Below are 22,751 nucleotides of genomic sequence, written 5' to 3'. Positions count from 1 at the left end.
ATAAAATTCGTATAACAAAAACAAACTAATGCGTATACACAAATAAAATATTACATAGTTATTGCTTGACTAAAGGCAACCACAAAGTTTCAACAAAACATCCACACACACATACAATTATAAAATTGCCAGTTGTCAATATACTTACAGAAAAAGTAAAAATAAACGCGAAAGCATAACAAAATGACGTAGTCTTTTCACGAATTCAAATGAAATAATATACATCACACCAATTATTAAAATTAAATGCAATACATTTTAATTAAACTAGAAAAATAAATTAAACAAATATACTTCTTATGGTCAACTAAAACAGGATATTTCACAATGAATGGAAAAAGAATATCCGAGAACCATAAGAAGTACCTTGAGTCACAATAGAATTAGCAATTTGAATTCAGAAGACAATTCTCATAAATAATCTTTACAAAACTTATATAAAATATTACAACGCTAAGAAACCACTTACGATGAATGTAGCATGGAATGGTGAACTGAAAAAAGCAAAATTACGAAATCATGATAAAAAAATATACTTTTATTGACACGTTTATTGTTGATTATTCAATAACAGAACTTTGCACAAATTTTGACAAATATAAAAAACTGAGGAACTCCACTCCATGAATTTTGTACAAAATGAAATTAAAGTACAAATGTAAAAGACTTCCCACCGGAAATACAAAATGTGACGTTCTATGGACTATTATTGTAAGCTGAACAGTATTTGGCCTATGTGCGTTTAGATTCTTATTAGTTGAAGGAATGACATCCCTACAATCGGTTCCATAATCATAGCAATCTTTGGAATTCCGCGTACATAATTGGCTGGAAACAAGATCTGCTCTAAATTGAGTGGGTGGATATATTTGAGTTAAACTCTTTTCTCGAGATGGCTCAATGTATATGTAATATTTTATAATATTTTATTAGATCTGTTATATATTTTTCATATTTTTTTTTATATCCAATAATTAATAAAATTATAGATAATATTTTATATAAATAATTATTAAGCTAAAAGCTTATGTTTTGAAAACATAATATAGAAATAAAATTTTCTAATAATTTTATAAAATAAATAATTTTAAAGAAATAACTATAATAATATAATTTAATCTAATAGGTAAAAATCTCTTTCATGTTAAATATATTAAATTATCATATCGATATCGAGGTAAAGTACCTCGAATTCATAAAATTAAATATATAATTATATCAATAAAAATTATAAAATAAGAATAAAAATTAAAAAAAAAAATTAAAATAATTAATCTTATAAACATAATTATTCCATATTCTGCAATAAAAATTAATGCAAAACTACCACTTATATATTCAGTATTAAATCCAGAAACTAATTCTGATTCCCCTTCAGAAAAATCAAAGGGTGTCCGATTTAATTCTGCTAAAAATCTTACTAATATAATACAAAAAGAGGAAAATGTATAAAAAAAAATCATTGATAATATTGATAATCAGTAAATAAATTTATATTAAATGATTCAATTATAAAAATTATAATTATTATAATTAAAATTATTCTTACTTCATAAGAAATTGTTTGAGCAATTCTTCGTAAACTTCCAATTATAGAATAAATAGAATTAGAGGATCAACCAGCTATTATTATACCATAAACTCCTAATCTTAAAATACATATAATTATTAATAAATTAAATTTTAAATTAAATAAATTAGATATTATAGGAATATTATATCATAATATTATTATTAATCATATATTAAATATTGGTGAAATTATGTAATATAAATAATTAGATTTTAAAATTAATGACACTTCTTTAGAAAATAATTTTAAAGCATCTCTAAAAGGTTGTAAAATTCCTATAAATCCTACTTTATTAGGACCTTTACGAATTTGAATATATCCTAAAACTTTACGTTCTAATAAAGTTAAAAAAGCAATTCTGAATAAAATTTTAATTATTATATCTAATATAATAATAATCAAAGTAAATAATATTTTTAAAAAAATTATTACTTAATATTTTAATATTATAATTAAATTCTAAATTTAATACACTAATCTGTCAAAGTAATAAATTAATTCAATTTAAAATATAACATATAAATAAAAAGTCCTTTCGTACAAATTTATTTTTATAAATATAAGATAGAATCCAATCTGGCTTACGCCGATCTAAACTCAAATCATGTAAGATTTTAATAGTCGAACAGACTAAAAATAATTATTTTTCCATAAAAATTTTATCCTAATTCAACATCGAAGACGCAATCAATTTTTTCAATATGATCTCTCTAAAATTATTACGCTGTTATCCCTAAGGTAATTTAATTTAAATTCAATAAATATAAATAATTATTATTGGATAATGTATTCTTAAATTAAAGTAAAAATTTTTTAAAAATTTTTAAAATTTTAAAATTTCCCCAATTTAATAATAAAAATTAAATTTAAATTAATTTAAGCTTAAATTTAAATTAATTATAAAATTCTATAGGGTCTTCTCGTCTTTATATAATATTTAAGAATTTTAACTTAAAATTAAATTTATTTATTTTTAAAATAATAAAGATTTTATTTCATAATATCATTCATTCCAGACTTCATTAAAAAGACAAATGATTATGCTACCTTAGTACCGTCAATATACTGCAGCTATTTAATTTATCATTGAGCAGATTATATTTATAATTTTTAACTTATAAACAATGTTTTTAATAAACAGTTGAATAAAATTTTTGCTGAATTCATTAATCTAATCTTTAAATAAAAATTATAATTTATTATTAAAAATTACTAATTAAATCATTATATCAATATTTGAAATATTAAAATATTTTATTTTATAAATTTTTAATATTAAATTAAATTTTAATTTTAATTTATTAATTATAACAAATTATTTAAAAATAAAAATTTTTATTTTTATTTAAAAAAAAATTTATAATTTATATATATAAAATTTATAATTTATTTAAAAAAAAATATATAATTTATATAATTAATATTATTAAATTTATTTCTAATAATATTTAATAAAAATATAAATTAAATAAAAATTTATTTAATTTATTAAATTTATTATAAATTAAATTTATTTATAAAATAACTAGATAAAATAAATTTTGATAAGAATTTTTCTTCAAAAATAATATTTATAATATTAATATTATAATAATTATTATATTATTTTAAATCAATTTATTTCGAGGTTAGAAAATAATTATAAATTTAAATTACCCTGATACAAAAGGTAAAAATTAATTAAATTAATTTTATTATTATAAATATAATGTCTTTTTCAATACAATAATTATAAATTTAATTTAAAATTTTAAATAATACTAAATAATTAAAATTAATAATTTTTTTTATTATTATTAATATAAATATATATCATATAATAATTATTTTTATTTTTAATTAAAAATAATTAATTAAATATCTTTTATATGCAATATAAATATTTTATTAAAACTATATTTCTCTAAATACACTTTCCAGTATATTTACTTTGTTACGACTTATTTTTCATTTTTTTTTAAATTGTCAGGCGATTTGTACATATTTTATACTTAATTCAAAATTTTAAATTAAAAATTTTTACTATTAAATGCTAATATTTATAAATTATTATAAATTTAATTTTATAATTATGTTAAATGTGACTATTTTATTCTTATATATTAATTTACATATTGATCTGAAATATAATTATTTAAAATTAAATAAAAATTATTTTTAAATATTTTTTAACGAACATACATAAAAATTTAATATAAGTAATTCTTTTCGTGGAATATCAATTATTAAATAAGTCCCTTTAATTAGATTAAAATACCGCCATAATTTTTAATATAAATAATTAATATTATTAAATTTTATTATCAATAATAAGGTATTTAATCTTAGTTTATTACAATAATTTATTAATTATTAATTTTATAAATTATATTAAAAAATTTTATTTAAATTTTATTTAAAAAAAAATTATTTAAATATATTAATTATATTTAATATTTATTTGTAAAATTAAAAACATTAATTTATATAATTTTGTTTAACCGCTAATGCTGGCACAATATTATTCTATATTTATTATAATTTCTAAATAATAATTTTTATATTGTTTAAATTTATATATTAAATTTAAATTTAAAAAAAATATATATATATATATAATAATTAATTAATTAAACTAAATTAAAATTTTTAAAATTTAATTAATATTTAATTTTTTTTTGTAAAGAAAATGTTTTTCTTAAACTAAAATTTTAAATTAATATAAATATGTTATAAATTAGTGTTTATGCACTTAAATTTTTGAAATTTAAAGTATAATAATAATTATATTTATAAAAATAATTAATAAATATAAATGAATCTTTATTATTTAATGTTGAATTTTTTTAATTTTTAATTTTTAATTTTATTTTTTGAACAAAAATGGCTATTTTTTGAATGAAAATGATATTTATATAATAAATGATTTATATATATATATAAATACTTACATATTATTAAATTATTTAATAATTGAGATTATAAATTAAATATTTATTTATATATAAAATATTTAATTAATATAATTATTTAATTAATGTAATTAAATAAAGAATAAGAATATTTATATATAATATATTTATATATATAATGTATACTTTAACATATATTTTTAATTCACTAATTAGATTATATTTTTATTTTCGAATTATATTAAATATAATAATAAATTATTTCACTATTAATAAAAATATTTTTTAAATTTTAATTATAAATATAAATTTAAATCTAAAATTTATATTTTTAAATTGAACATTAATTATATTATTATTATTTTATCAAATAATATAATATTTAAGATAAATTAACTTTTTTAATTTTGCTTTTAATATTTTAATTAAACTAATAAATATAAAAATGGATAGTATTTTATCATTATTTAAGTCGAAATTAAATTTAACATTTTTAATGATAATAATTTAAATTATATAATTTATTCTATCAAAATAATCCTTTATTCAGGCATATCATTAGAAATATAAATATATTGATATTTTTTTTTTAATTAGAAATTTAAATTAGAATATTTCTAAAATTTTAAGTTAATTTAAACTTTAAACCTTCAAAGTTTAATATATATATATATATATATATATATATATATATATATATATATATATATATACATACATATGTATGTAAATTTTAATTGGAATAATTAAATTCTATATAATTATTAACAATAATTTACCTCATATTGGTTTCAATTAATTAGAAAAATATTAATATATATTTCTAGATTATGAGTCTAATGACTTAATTAGTCTATTTTCTATTATTTAAATCAATTTAATGCACCTTCGTATAATTCTATATATAAACCTAATAATAAAATTATTATAATAATAATAATATTAAAATAAATATAATAATTTATATATGATCATGAATTAATTATGGGTAAAATTAATGCAATTTCAACATCAAAAATTAAAAAAATAATAGAAATTACATAAAATTGTAAAGAAAATGGTGAACGATTATTTCTTATTGGGTCAAATCCACACTCAAAGGATCAAAGTATTTAAATTACGATCAAATAATAATATAGTAATAGCACCAGCTAAAACTGGTAATGATAATAATAATAAGATTGCAGTTAATATTATAGATCACGAAAATAAAGAAATAGTTTCAAGTTTATAAATTTTTATATTTATAATAGTTGTAATAAAATTAATTGATGCTATAATTGATGAAATTCCAGCAATATGTAAAGAAAAAATTGATAAATCAACAGATGGACCTCTCTATGAGATAAATTTCTTGATAAAGGGGGATACATTGTTCAACCTGTACCAGTACCTGTACCAATAAATATTCTAGATAATAATAATGTTAATCTAGGAGGTAATAATCAAAATCTTATATTATTTATTCGTGGGAAAGCTATATCAGGTACACCTATTATTATAGGAATTAAATAATTTCCAAATCCTCCTATTATTACGGGTATAACAAAAAAAAAATTATAATAAAAGCATGAGATGTTACAATTGAATTGTAAATTTGATCATTACCAATTATTGAACCAGGGTTACCTAATTCTAATCGAATAATTATTCTTAAAGATAAACCAATAATACCAGATCATATTCCTAAAATAAAATATAATATACCAATATATTTATGATTTGTTGAAAATAATCATAATTTCATATTTATATAGTTTAAATAAAACATTATAATTTCAATATAAAAATAAATAATTTAATTTTATAACTATTATTTAAAAATAAATAATTTTCTTAATATCTTCAATATTATATTTTATATATAAACTATTTAAATTATATTAAAAAAATAATTAATATATTAATTAATATAATGAAAATTATTAAATTTATTAAATTATTAAAATTTAATAAATTAAGTCAATTTATTGATTTTATTCAATTATACACATTATTTTTAAAAAATTCTTCAATTCATCCTTTATCATATGTTAAAGAATAAATTTTACCTATATTTAATAATTTTAAATTAATTATAAAATTAAGATTTATTAAAAATCATATTTTATTAAAAAAAAATTGGAATAAATAAATATTTTTAGTAAAAAAAATAGTATTTTTAAATATTATTATTATAATAATTCATCCAGTTAAACAAATTAAAATAATAGATATTTTTTCGTATTTTAATAAAAAAATAATTTCAATATTATTAAATAAAACTCAATTTAATCTCCTACCTAATATTAAAGATATAAATATTAATAAAATTATTGATATCCTTATTTGTTTATTTTCATAAATATTAAAAATTACATTATATATAAATTTATTATATATTAAAAAATAAAATAAACGAAACCTATATATTACTGTTAATATAGTTCTAATTAATAATAAGACATAAATAATTATATTAATTTTAGATATAAATATAGTTTCTAAAATTAAATCTTTAGAAAAAAATCCTGAATAAAACGGTAACCCACATAATGAAAAATTTGAAATTAATAAAATTGATGCTGTTAATGGTATAAAATTTTTTAATCATCCTATATACCGAATATCTTGATAATTATTTATACAATGAATAATAATACCTGAACATATAAATATTATAGATTTAAATATTGCATGAATAATCAAATGAAAAAAGGCAAATATATATTTATTTATTCCTAAAATTATTATTATTAATCCTAATTAAGATAAAGTTGAATATGCAATATTTTTTTTTAAATCAAATTCAAAATTTGCAGAAATTCCTGCTATTAATATAGTAATTAATCCAAAAATAATTATTATAAATATTAATTTATTAAAATTATTAATTAAGAAATTAAAACGAATTATTATATAAATACCAGCTGTAACTAAAGTTGAAGAATGAACTAAGGACGATACTGGAGTGGGTGCTGCTATTGCAGCAGGCAATCAAGAAGAAAATGGAAATTGAGCACTTTTAGTAAATGATGCAATTATTAAATAAAATATAATATTAAATGAGATAAAATTATAATTTAATAAATTTAAAGAACTTAAGGATATTATTAAACTAATTGATAAAATAATTAATACATCTCCTAATCGATTAATTAGAAAAGTTAATATACCTGAATTATAACTTGAATTTCTTTGATAATAAATAATTAAACAATAAGAAGTTAAGCCTAATCCATCTCATCCTAATAAAATTCTATAAATATTAGGTCTGATAATTATTAATATTATAGAAAAAATAAATATCAATAATAATCAATAAAATCGTAAATTTTTAATATCATGTGATATATATTCAGTTCTAAATAATATAATTATTGAAGAGATAAATAAAATAGTGAAAATAAATATTAATGTTATTCAATCAATATAAATATATATATTAAATATTATAGAATTAATAAAAATAAAATTCCATTCTAAAAAAATATTTAATTTCAAAATTAATAATAATAAACTAATGTAAAATATAATAATAGAATAAAATATGAAAATTATAAATCTTAAATAATAGATATAAATTATTTAAAATATATTGTATATATATATTTGATTCCACAAATCAATATTTTATTTAAATTATTTAAATAATATAATAAATCTAATTTTAAAAATAAAAAATTTAAAGGTAAAAAAAATATAAATAATACTAAATGTTCATTAATATTATTATTATAAATAAATTTTGATGAATTATTAAAATTACCTTGGCTTGCTATACAATATAAATAAATACAATATGCTGAATTAACTAACATTCTAATTAATAGTAAAATTAAAAGTTTATATCTTCAATTTAATAAACTTATTATAATAAAAATTTCATCAATTAAATTTAATGTTATTGGTGCTGCTATATTAGCAATACAAAATATAAATCATCAAAATATTAAATTTGGGAAAAAATTAATCAAGCCTTTATTTAAATATATATTTCGAGAATTACATCGTATATAAATATAATTTACTAAAATAAACATTCTTGGAGAACATAATCCGTGACCAATTATAATAATAATTGAAGAAATTTTACCAAATAAATATAAAGTTATTATTCTACAAAGTATCTGTATTATATGTAGCACTCTCCATTTATTAAGTAAAATTAATTCCAATTTTGAGAGCCAACCCGTTGTAAAAATAAATCAAACACTCATATTAGGTTACACACGTATGTTTCGTTGGCAGATATCCAACCTCATCAGATCTCAATTTATCAATCACAATCCAATTAACAAAAATTAAAGTATCAAAATCATCTTCTAACTTTCTCTCACACAAATATTCAAATTTCAACTCCGACAACAACTATAAAATAATATGTGTAACGTAATATGAGTGTTTGATTTATTTTTACAACGGGTTGGCTCTCAAAATTGGAATTAATTTTACTCTACAAAGTATCATTCTTATATGAACAATTGAAGAATAAGCTACTAAAACTTTTAAATCATTTTGACGTAAACACAATATACCTAATAAAATTATACCAATTAAATTTAATGAAATAATATAAATATTATATTTTACACATAATTTTAATATTATATTTATTCTTCGAAGAATTCCATATCCTCCTAATTTTAATATAATACCAGCTAAAATTATCGATCCAGAAATTAGTGCTTCAACATGAGCTTTAGGTAATTATATATGAAAGATAAATATTAGTAATTTAACTAAAAAAGCTAAAAATAAAAAAATATAAAATAATATATAATTAATATTATTTAAATAATTAAAATTATTTAAAAAAAAAATTTAAAGAAAATAAATTATAATATAATATTAAAATAATTAATAATAAAGGTAATGAAGCAAATAAAGTATAAATTATTATATATATTCTGGCATTCAATCGTTCAGGTTGATATCCATAAATTATAATTAATAAAAATGTAGGAATTAATCTAATTTCAAAAAATAAATAAAAAATAAAATAATTTAATGTATTAAATCTTAATAATAATATTAATATTAAAATTAATAATAATATACTAAATAAATTTTTATTATAAATATTTAATCTAACTATATATATTCAAGAAATAATAAAAATAGTTAATATTATTAATCTATATGATAACCCAGATAACACAGTGCCGGCACTATGCCGTCAGAATGCGCCGGCACGGGACGTCCAAGTGTATCCGCATTCTGACGTCGTTCTGAAAGCACGCCGTGCCTTCCACGCCGTGCGCTCATTGTGCCTGCATTGTGACAGCACGCATGGTAACCATCGTTTGGCACGGCGTGCGGGAATTATACCGACATTATGCCTTCCCGTTCTGCTGCACGAAATGCTTGCAGAATGCACGCATTGTGACGGCATTTTGAAAAAAATTTATGCTATATATTATTATTATTATTATTATTATTAATGGTTTTTAAATAAAAATACATATTTTGAAAATTTTATTTATTATTTTTTATTTTTTATGAACATTTAAATTATTAAAATATTAAAATAATTTATATCTTTATTTTTAGGGATAATATAATAAATAATATCAATATAAATAATACATATGTATAGTCCAGTCATTATGGTGTCCGAAAAAATAATAAAATATATATTTTTCCGAACACCCCGTTATTTTTACTTTCGTCGAGGAAGAACGCGTAAATAATAAGAAAAATAGTCTTGATTTATGAGAGGTATCAGAACAATGTTTATTAATAATTTTAATGAAAAAGCAGTACTTATTTAGTATTTGTTTATATCTTTTTTTCCAGTTATCGTATCGAGATAAGCCTTGCGGCATTAGATTTATGATAAAATTTAACACAAGGATTGATATTTATTAAAATTAAATTAATTTATTTTAACAACAATATCTTGCATTGTTTGCAGAAATATTAAAAATGATAAACGGTTATATACTGGATAAATGAATATGGTTGTGATAATGGTTATATACTGTATAAAGAAGACTAGTACATACAATCATTTATAATTTTTAACATTTCTGCAAACAATGAAAATTATTGTTGTTAAAATGAATTAATTTAATTTTGAAAGATATTGAACCAAGTAAAAAATGTTAACAGAAATCTCATATTGTAAGTCTTATTTCGATACGACAATTAGAAACAAAGATGTAAGCAAATAAGTAAATAAAATGGTTTTTTGATTCAAATTATTAATAAACAATGTTTCGATACCACTCATAAACTAAAACTATTTTTTCCATTACTTATACATGTGCTAAACATGCGCTTTCAAGACCAATAGGAGTAGTATGAATTCCAGATACCCTAGAAACACTCTGATTGTAATTTACAATGCCGTCCATGTGTATCGGCAATTCGGGCTCCTTCTTCCTATATTTCAGGATTTACTGGCCTTCTTGGGTCTACATATATCCAGGGAAATTTCAACACTCCGCCATTTGTTAATGCAACTGAATGAATAACATTCCGGTTAAAATATTAAAAATCGAAGAGTAAATCGTGGAACAATTCGATATTAAATTAAATTATTCACCTAGGATGTGTTTGCTAGTTCCTTTCTCTGTAATCGTTTCTTGCATTGAATCAATTGACAAATGTAATATAAAAGCTTGCCTCTCCACAATAGGTAACTTTGTGTTAGTTAATAATGAGAAAACTACAACATAAAATTATTATTGTTAGTGTTAAATATGAATTGATATGGATGTAACAATTTTTATTTTAAGCAATTTACTTGTAGTATTGCTTTGAGTTTTTCTCTCATACAATTCTTTCCGTAGCTTCTTTACGTAGCTATTTCCGTTCTTTGACTTTTATCGTTAAAGTAACTATAAATAACCCAGTTTTCGGAATGAACAATATGTACTGGTCCCTTGGTTCTCTTGTGTACGATGGAGAAAATCATTGATCCAGGTACGACATGAAAAAGACACAAATTGAGAGTATCTATAAATAATTAAACAAGATTTTGAGTAAACATAATTAGTTTTCGCAAAGTCCTTTTTATTATAGATGTAATAAATTAACTTTTATAAGCATCACCTATTCCTTGAGTCACGACAGCAACCAGATTTGGATTGATATATTTGTATAAAACTGACCGATCACTCAACACTTGACCCTGCGAATGAACACGTTCGATTGAACTTTTTGAGACGACATGTGTTATCCGTTGTGTCTTTGACGAGAAAACTAATTCCCATACCTGAACGAAGGCAATGAATTTTAAAAATATATCACAATCTTTGTGGAAGCTTTTAAGCTTTTAAATAGTTTTACACAACTTGTGAGCGATTAGATTCTGCGAGTTGCTATAAGTAAGCGAGTATCCGGACAATACACCAGTCTTTCTGTCGGCAGTGAAGATGTAAGTAGTACGTCCAGCAGAAGTTGCAACAGCGCTTGCACTTTCTGGAAAGACGTGCGCTCGGTCGTGCTCATCCAAAATAACTATACCACGTAGAAAAATATCGGTTAATGCATGTAACAAAATTGACTGCTTGATTTGGTAATTCAACTTTGTCAGTCTATCCAGTAGCTGTCCGTTTATTGGGTTGAAAGTGTATATCATTCCATTTCCAGTGGTCTACAAAATTAATAATACTCTTAATTTTACGTCGACTTTAAAGGTCGCGATTGAAAATGCGGATAAAATTAAAAATTACGTTACCTATTGCAAGCAATGCGCACTGAGGTGGATGCGGAAAGTGCCTACTTCCACGTTGAACATACAAAACTATCTTGTTAAAATCCTGAGATAAGCCTTTGATGTTATAGACTTGTGATTGCCAAATTATTTCACCTTTCGTTGACTCTATTCCGTACAGCTATAATAATAAATTGTTAATATAAGTCACACGAAAATTAAAATCAGTTTATCTATCGTTCAAGTTTGATATAACAGTTTCACCTTCCCTGACGATGTAACAGCTACAATCACTTTATGTAAACCAAATTTATCACGAACTAAATCGGCTCGTTGATTTGATTACTGTGGTTCAAAGCCCAAAGTTCCTTGCATGAAAACGCTTATCTGGTTTGCTTCTAAAAGAGAAGATAAATCAACAATTTAGATATTAACAACTCAAAAGAATACTGCAATAACTTAAAAATTAAAGCCTAGCGAACGCAATACATCAGTTTATTTAGTCAGTTCAACGTTTGACAAAACTAAAACAATTAAATAAATTAATCTAATAAAAAATCTATTTGTAAAGAGTTAACACGCTAAGAAAATATTGTTATCTAATAATAATTCAACAATATAGTTGATTTTATATTGATACTCAAATGCCTGAAAATAATATTTTCAAACGCTTAATAAACACTAGAACCCTCATGCTGACGAAAAATTTAAGATGAAAATTTCAAATTTTTAAAATCATACTTTCATAAAAAAATCATAATAAAAAATCAAACTCCACACTTAAATGTTAATGCCGCCTATACGTATATGCTACTTACATGAACTATTAACATCATGACCGGACAGCAACCATTCGTAAAAGAAAGTTAGTTAATATATTGATTTATTGAATTAGAATAAGATGTACTTGAAACTCAAAATTGACGGAATTTCATTGAACTGTTAACTAAAACAATTAAAATTATATTGATCGTGCTTGATCACGATCTGACATTGGCAACTCAACAATTTCAACGGTTACAATATTTGTGAAATAGATTCCTCTCTAGTCTAGATGATATTTTGTTGGACTAAACTGACAGTATATTGTCCTCAGAGGAGAGTAAAAATCTACACGTTTTCCTTCTTGACACTTGTGATTGACAAGAACAATCGGCCGCAACGATCGCAGGCTTAAATAGTAAACTATTTGTTACATATGCTAATTTTTCAGATTGAGCTTCATTTATGCTAAGTTCAGTTATGGTAATTCTTGTAATCTAAAAACAAATTTCATTTATTCTAAAATATGTAATATTTATTGGAATCAAATAAGTAAATATTTCTTGCATCGCTAGATTCGTATATTAGTTTCTTATATTCACCTTTTGATATGATGACTCTAATACTACTCTTTTGCTATCTAAATTAGTAACATACAAAATGTCTATCCATCCATATCTCGTGAAATAATCTTTTCTCAAATAAGACCACGCGCATTCTGTTATTACTGCCAGCTCTAATAGATATTGCAGATATGTTTCCTGGAAGTATAGTGTAAACTTGTAAGGTCTTTGAGCACCGGCGCCAAATATAGTGTTAATTGTTATTGACTGCGACTCCGATTTAGGTTCAAATATATTGATATAAAACAATAGTGCTAAATTGTTGTCACCTTTCAAGCAAACATAATTTTATGCTGCTCAAATACATCTGTAATAAGTTATCTCCATAAATAAAAAACTCTATTTTAAAATAATTAAGATAATTTTGATATAAAATATTTACTCGGCTTCTTGAGATATGAAAGGTGCAGAAATTTTCTTATTTTTCAATTTTTCTCCAGTTTTACTATGATATGAGGTGACCTCAATACCATTATTATAAATTAGTAGAATGTGATGTAAGGTTCCATCCTTCATGTGCCATTAAACATCTTCAATCCTGCAAACATTACAACAGTATTACTTGATTGAATTGCCTATGAAAATACACATAAAATGCATTTCATATTTTATCGAACATGTAACATAAACAAATTCTATCATTTCAAGATATTGAAAAAATATAGATTTATGAAAAATTCTGTGTATCATACAATTTATAATTGTAAATTTAATAGTGCACAGCAAAAAAATTGACAAAGTAAAACCTTTCACTATTGTAAAGCCCTGCTGTAGAATATGATATAAATGGAGAATCAATTCTGAAATAGACATTACAAAATTTAAATATGTATAAAAGTGATTTTTAATACTTTTTTATTGGATTATAAAATATTTAAATTCATGTAGCATTAAACTCATTAGTTGTCATATCTATTATCATTAGTCGAAGAGTAGATTAATAAAAACTAGTTTGAAATTATAAATTGAGTGAATTATAAGAAAAAATAATACCTGTCTCGATTTTGTTCTGCTAATGTCCATTCATTTATTATATGTCCAGTAGCTAAATTGCAATAACGGACTAAAGCTGGGACACCATTTATTGAAATCAATTCTCCACTTGTAACATTACTGAATGCTTGTATGCGACCAGCATATCCTTTTTCTAGTACTCTCCTCCATAATAGTTGTCCGACATTAAGATACATATGTCAATTTTCAATTTATTCTAATAACATACTATTTAAATTATTAAATTTGAATATAAAAATACCTATTTTAACACTTAAAGCTGCAATTACATTTTCTTCAGTTGTAACAACTACTTCTTTTGCCATTGAAACCGTATCAAAACTAGCAAACTTCATTTTTTCTACATAATTTTGTCTCCTGGAATAAAAATGAATGATGAAATATTTTTTATTGAAATTAGTATTAATTATTCATCAAATTATGAATAGGTTTTAATAAAACTAATTCAAAACATTTTAATTAAATGCACTACATAGATAATCAATATAGCTATATAAGGGGTATATAGCTATATATTCTTATCCGATATTAAACACTAGTATTTCCTACAATATTAAATAAAAATGAACTCACCTTGAAAATATATGGAAGAGAACTAAAATCAGAATTTCGCTGCAGCCCACACAATACAAATAGGAGGACTTCGCAAATCGAATAACCGATATTAACAAAAGACGATCTGGATCATGCGCATGTATATATGCGTATACAAATTTTGAGATATCTTAATATGTATAATTAATTTATTGTATAAATAAATAAAAAATATCCAAAATTACTACTAAAAGATGTTTATTGCATCTCAAATACAAAATAATATAAATTTATTTTATTTTAATTCAATGCACGCCGTGCTTTCATAATGCGTGCAATATGCTTTCATTTGAAATTATATTTTGCGGGGCGGCAAAATGACAGCATTCTGAAGGCACGGCGTGCAGCGCTTCGTGACAGCATTATGCCTACATTCTGACGGCACGGCGTGCGTAGCTTTTCGTGCTCGCACTATGCCTGCATTATGACGGCACGCCGTAACGAGCACGCGCGTGCCGAACCGTGCCGGCACGCTGTGTTATCTGGGTAATATATCTATGGCTATTCAATAATATAAATTTATATAAAATTCATTAAAATTAATAAATAATATTAAAAAATTTTAAATTAATAATATTAAATATATATAATTTAAAATTATAAAATTAAAAAAAAAAAATTTTTTTAAATTAATATAATATAAAAATAAAATTTAATTATATAATGAAATTTATTAATTTTATATTATTATTTCCTAAATCTCGTAATATTATAATAAATAATATTAATCCTAATACTCTTTCACATACTACGAATACTAAATAGTATATAATAATATTTATATTAAAATTTAAAAATATAAAAGTACTTAATATCATTAATATTCTCAGTATAATAAATTCTAATCTAATTAAATTTAATAAAATATAGTAATAATAATAATTATATATTAATATAGAAATAAAAAATATTATAAAATAGATATAATAAATTAATAAAATAACTATTAATTTAAAGAAAATGTTCATTTTGTAAATTAAATTCATATCTAAGATATATAGTTATTAAAAAAATATTATATATATATCATTAATCTCCAAAATTAACATTTTGTTTAAACTATTTTTTGAATGAAAATAACTTGATTAAGAATTATAATTTTAATAATAATAATAACTTTATTAAATTTAATAATTAATTTTTTTAATTTCACTAATAAATTTATTCATCCTATTATTATTATTACCATTTTATTATGTTTAAGAATTTTAAGAGCTCTAAATTTAGAATTATTTTATAGAATAAATTGAATTTCATATTTAATATTTTTGATTATTGTAGGTGGATAATAATTATTTTTTTATATTTTATTAGATTTATTATTAATAATAAAATTAACATTAAATGAAATTTATTATTGTTTAATATATTTAAAATAATTATTTTTATAATATTAATTATAAGAATTTTTTATAAATATTATAAATTTTTTTATTGAAATAATAGTTTAGAAATTATATTTAATAATATTTTTAATTTAAAAATTAAAACTATATATATATATATATATATATATATATATATATATATATATATATATATATATATATATATATATATATATATATATATATATATATAATAAAAATTCTATTATTATTATGAATTTAATTTATTTATTAATTATATTAATATTTGTGGTAAAAATATGTATTAATAAAAAAATAACATTACGAAAAATTAATTATGAAAAAATCAATTTTGAAATCTAATGAATTATTAAATATAGTAAGAATATCTTTAATTTATTTACCAACACCTATAAATATTTTAATTTGGTGAAATTTAGGGTTATTATTACGGTTTTGTTTATTGATTCAAATTATTTCAGGTTTATTTTTATCAATACACTATTCTTCAAATATTGAGTTTGCATTTAACAGAGTTATTCATATTATTCAAGATGTAAATTATGGATGATTATTACGATTCATTCATATGAACGGTGCTTCAATATTTTTTATTCGTTTATTTATACATATTGGACGAGGTATTTATTATAATTCGTTTTTTTTTTTAAAAACTTGGAATATTGGTGTGATTATTTTTTTTATTTTGATAGGAACTGCTTTTTTAGGATATTTTTTACCATGAGGTCAAATATCATTTTGAGGTGCTACAGTAATTACTAATTTAATTTCAGCGATTCCCTATATTGGAGATATAATTGTAAAATGATTATGAGGTGGATTTTCAGTAAATAATGCAACTTTAAATCAATTTTATACTTATTATTATACCTTTAATTACTATTATTTTAATTATTTTACATTTATTTTTTTTACATGAATTTGGATCTTCTAATCCTTTAGGATTAAAAAGAAATTATTTTGAAATTCCATTTAATTCTTATTTTGTAATCAAAGATATATTAGGATTTATTATTATAATTTTTATTTTTTTAATTATATGTTTATTATATCCTTATATGATATCTGATCCAGAAAATTTCAATCCAGCTAATTCTATAATTACACCAATTCATATTCAACCTGAATGATATTTTTTATTTGCTTATGCAATTTAACGATCTATTCGTAATAAATTAGGTGGTGTTATCGCTTTAATGTTATCCATTTTAATTTTATTAATTATACCAATTAATTTAAATTATAATATTAAAGGATTTAAATTTAATTTTATTAATATTGAAATATTTATAATATATAATCTTAATATTATTATATTATAATAATTTATATTAATACTATTAAATAAAAATAAATAAGAATTTAATGTTTGAAATAAAAAATATTTTATTAGTAATTCAACTTTAATTAATTTATCAAATATTATTATTATTAATATTCTTAATATTCTTAAGTCTATAATTATTCATATTGAAATTCAAGAATTGGAAATTAAAATAATTAAATTTGTAATAATAAATATAGGTAAAAATAAAATATAAATATAATAATTTATAAAAATAGTTAAATGTCTGATAAAAGTAATAAATTGTTAATTTATTTATAGAATTAAATTCTTTTAACTAAAAAAATAATTTTTTTTTTTTTTTTTAAATATATTTTAGGATAAAATCTAAATTATACCTTGACTTTAGGTCAAATATAATGAAAGAGATATGCATTAAATTGCATATCAGGGATTTTTACCCGCAAACCTATATACATTTTAGGTCGTAGAATATAAGTATACGGAGTATATAATAAATTATATATATATAATAAATTTATATATATATAAATATATTATATATAAATAAATATTTAATTTAAAATCTAAATTATTAAATAATTAAATAATATATAAGTATTTATATATATATAAATCATTTATTATATAAATATCATTTTTATTCAAAAAATAGCCATTTTTGTTCAAAAAATAAAATTAAAAATTAAATATAAAAAAAATTCAACATTAAATAATAAAGATTAATTTATATTTATTAATTATTTTTATAAATATAATTATTATTATACTTTAAATTTCAAAAATTGAAGTGCATAAACACTAATTTATAACATATTTATATTAATTTAAAATTTTAGTTTAAGAAAAACATTTTTTTTACAAAAAAAATTAATTATTAATTAAATTTTAAAAATATTAATTTAATTTAATTAATTAATTATTATATTTATATATATATATATATTTTTTAAATTTAAATTTAATATATAAATTTAAACAATAAAAAATTATTATTTTGAAATTATAATAAATACAGAATAATATTGTGCCAGCATTAGCGGTTAAACAAAATTATATAAATTAATGTTTTTAATAATACAAATAAATATTAAATATAATTAATATATTTAAATAATTTTTTTTTAGATAAAATTTAAATAAAATTTTATAATATAATTTATAAAAGTAATAATTAATAAATTATTGTAATAAACTAAGATTAGATACCTTATTTTTGATAATAAAATTTAATAATATTAATTATTTATATTAAAAATTATGGCGGTATTTTAGTCTAATTAGAGGGAATTATATAATAATTGACATTCCACGAAAAGAATTACTTATATTAAATTTTTATGTATGTTCGTTAAAAAAATATTTAAAAATAATTTTTATTTAATTTTAAATAATTATATTTCAGATCAATATGTAAATTAATATATAACAATAAAAGAGTCACATTTAAAATAATTATAAAATTAAATTTATAATAATTTATAAATATTAGAATTCAATAGTAAAAATTTTTAATTTAAAATTTTGAATTAAGTATGAAATATGTACAAATCGCCCGTCAATTTTTCAAAAAAAAAAAGAAAAATAAGTCGTAACAAAGTAAATATACTGGAAAGTGTATTTAGAGAAATATAGTTTAAATAAATTTATAATTATTGTATTGAAAAAGACATTATATTTATAATAATAAAATTAATTTAATTAATTTTTACCTTTTGTATCAGGGTAATTTAAATTTATAATTATTTTCTAATCTCGAAATAAATTGATTTAAAATAATATAATAATTATTATAATATTAATATTATAAATATTATTTTTGAAGAAAAATTCTTATCTAAATTTATTTTATGTAGTTATTTTATAAATAAATTTAATTTATAATAAATTTAATAAATTAAATAAATTTTTATTTAATTTATATTTTTATTAAATATTATTAGAAATAAATTTAATAATATTAATTATATAAAATTATAAATTTTTTTTTAAATAAAAATAAAAATTTTTATTTTTACATAATTTGTTATAATTAATAAATTAAAATTAAAATTTAATTCAATATTAAAAATTTATAAAATAAAATATTTTAATATTTCAAATATTGATATAATGATTTAATTAGTAATTTTTAATAATAAATTATATTTTTATTTAAAGATTAGATTAATGAATTCAGCAAAAATTTTATTCAACTGTTTATTAAAAAATTGTTTATAAGTTAAAATATAATCTGCTCAATGATAAATTAAATAGCTGCAGTATATTGACTGTACTAAGGTAGCATAATCATTTGTCTTTTTAATGAAGTCTGGAATGAATGATATTATGAAATAAAATCTTTATTATTTTAAAAATAAATAAATTTAATTTTAAGTTAAAATTCTTAAATATTATATAAAGACGAGAAGACCCTATAGAATTTTATAATTAATTTAAATTTAAGCTTAAATTAATTTAAATTTAAATTTTATTATTAAATTGGGGAAATTTTAAAATTTTAAAAATTTTTTTAAAATTTTTACTTTAATATAAGAATACATTATCCAATAATAATTATTTATATTTATTGAATTTAAATTAAATTACCTTACGGATAACAGCGTAATAATTTTAGAGAGATCATATTGAAAAAATTGATTGCGACCTCGATGTTGAATTAAGATAAAATTTTTATGGAAAAATAATTATTTTTAGGCTGTTCGACTATTAAAATCTTACATGATTTGAGTTTAGATCGGCGTAAGCCAGATCGGATTCTATCTTATATTTATAAAAATAAATTTGTACGAAAGGACTTTTTATTTATATTTTATATTTTAAATTTAATTAATTTATTACTTTGACAGATTAGTGTATTAAATTTAGAATTTAATTATAATATTTAAATATTAAGTAATAATTTTTTTAAAAATATTATTTACTTTGATTATTATTATATTAGATATAATAATTAAAATTTTAATCAGAATTGCTTTTTTAACTTTATTAGAACGTAAAGTTTTAGGATATATTCAAATTCGTAAAGGTCCCAATAAAGTAGGATTTATAGGAATTTTACAACCTTTTAGAGATGCATTAAAATTATTTTCTAAAGAAGTGTCATTAATTTTAAAATCTAATTATTTATATTACAGAATTTCACCAATATTTAATATATTATTAATAATAATATTATGATATAATATTCCAATAATATCTAATTTATTTAATTTAAAATTTAATTTATTAATAATTATATGCATTTTAAGATCAGGAGTTTATGGTATAATAATAGCTGGTATATATAGAATAATAATAGGTAAATATCGAAATAATAGAACCAATTGATGAAACAACATTTCAATATATATATGAATCTGGATAATCTGAATATCGTCGAGGTATTCCTCTTAATCCTAAAAAATGTTGAGGGAAAAAAGTTAAATTTACACCAATGAATATTATAAAAAAATGAATTTTCAATCATTTAAAATTTATTGACATACCAATTAAAATTGGAAATCAATAAATAAATCTACCAAAAATAGCATAAACTGCTCCTATAGATAGAACATAATGAAAGTGAGCTTCTACATAATAAGTATCATGTAATACAATATCAATAGAAGAATTAAATAAAATAATACCAGTTAATCCTCCAATAGTAAATGAAAAAATAAATCCTAATAATCATAAATTTCTAATGTTAAATTTAATTTTAATTCCATTTAAAGATGCTAACCATCTAAAAATTTTAATTCCCGTAGGAATAGCAATAATTATTGTAGCTGAAGTAAAATAAGCTAGTGTATCAACATCTATACCAATAGTAAATATATGATGTGCTCAAACAATAAATCCTAATAAACCAATTGAAATTATTGCATAAATTCTTCCTATTGTACCAAATACTTCTTTTTTTATTCTTTCATTGTTGATTATATGAGAAATTAATCCAAATCCCGGTAAAATAAAAATATATACTTCTGGATGTCCAAAAAATCAAAAAAGATGTTGATATAATACTGGATCTCCACCTCCAACAGGATCAAAAAATAAAGTATTTAAATTACGATCAAATAATAATATAGTAATAGCACCAGCTAAAACTGGTAATGATAATAATAATAAGATTGCAGTTAATATTATAGATCACGAAAATAAAGAAATAGTTTCAAATTTATAAATTTTTATATTTATAATAGTTGTAATAAAATTAATTTATGCTATAATTGATGAAATTCCAGCAATATGTAAAGAAAAAAATAGATAAATCAACAGATGGACCTCTATGAGATAAATTTCTTGATAAAGGGGGATACACTGTTCAACCTGTACCAGTACCTGTACCAATAAATATTCTAGATAATAATAATGTTAATCTAGGAGGTAATAATCAAAATCTTATGTTATTTATTCGTGGGAAAGCTATATCAGGTACACCTATTATTATAGGAATTAAATAATTTCCAAATCCTCCTATTATTACCGGTATAACAAAAAAAAAATTATAATAAAAGCATAAGTTGTTACAATTGAATTGTAAATTTGATCATTACCAATTATTAAACCAGGGTTACCTAATTCTAATCGAATAATTATTCTTAAAGATAAACCAATAATACCAGATCATATTCCTAAAATAAAATATAATATACCAATATATTTATGATTTGTTGAAAATAATCATAATTTCATAGTTATATAGTTTAAATAAAACAGTATAATTTCAATATAAAAATAAATAATTTAATTTTATAACTATTATTTAAAAATAAATAATTTTCTTAATATCTTCAATATTATATTTTATATACAAACTATTTAAATTATATTAAAAAAATAATTAATATATTAATTAATATAATGAAATTTATTAAATTTATTAAATTATTAAAATTTAATAAATTAAGTCAATTTATTGATTTTATTCAATTATACACATTATTTTTAAAAAATTCTTCAATTCATCCTTTATCATATGTTAAAGAATA

General features: G+C 19.3%; 3 pseudogenes; all 3 read right to left on the bottom strand.

Annotated features, from left to right (window-relative positions):
* Positions 1-1,139: 1,139 nt before the first annotated feature.
* Positions 1,140-5,248, bottom strand: LOC131664681 (NADH-ubiquinone oxidoreductase chain 1-like; annotated as a pseudogene).
* A 5,213-nt stretch (positions 5,249-10,461) lies between these two features.
* On the bottom strand, positions 10,462-15,462 carry LOC131664680 (ER membrane protein complex subunit 1-like; annotated as a pseudogene).
* A 1,494-nt stretch (positions 15,463-16,956) lies between these two features.
* LOC131664679 (cytochrome c oxidase subunit 1-like) lies at positions 16,957-22,128 on the bottom strand (annotated as a pseudogene).
* Positions 22,129-22,751: the final 623 nt, after the last annotated feature.

This window comes from Phymastichus coffea, unplaced genomic scaffold, assembly GCF_024137745.1.
Source record: "Phymastichus coffea isolate CEN01 unplaced genomic scaffold, Cenicafe_Pcof_1.1 PCOF00044, whole genome shotgun sequence".
NCBI classification, from domain to species: domain Eukaryota; kingdom Metazoa; phylum Arthropoda; class Insecta; order Hymenoptera; family Eulophidae; genus Phymastichus; species Phymastichus coffea.
This window is presented reverse-complemented; position numbering and strand designations above follow the sequence as displayed.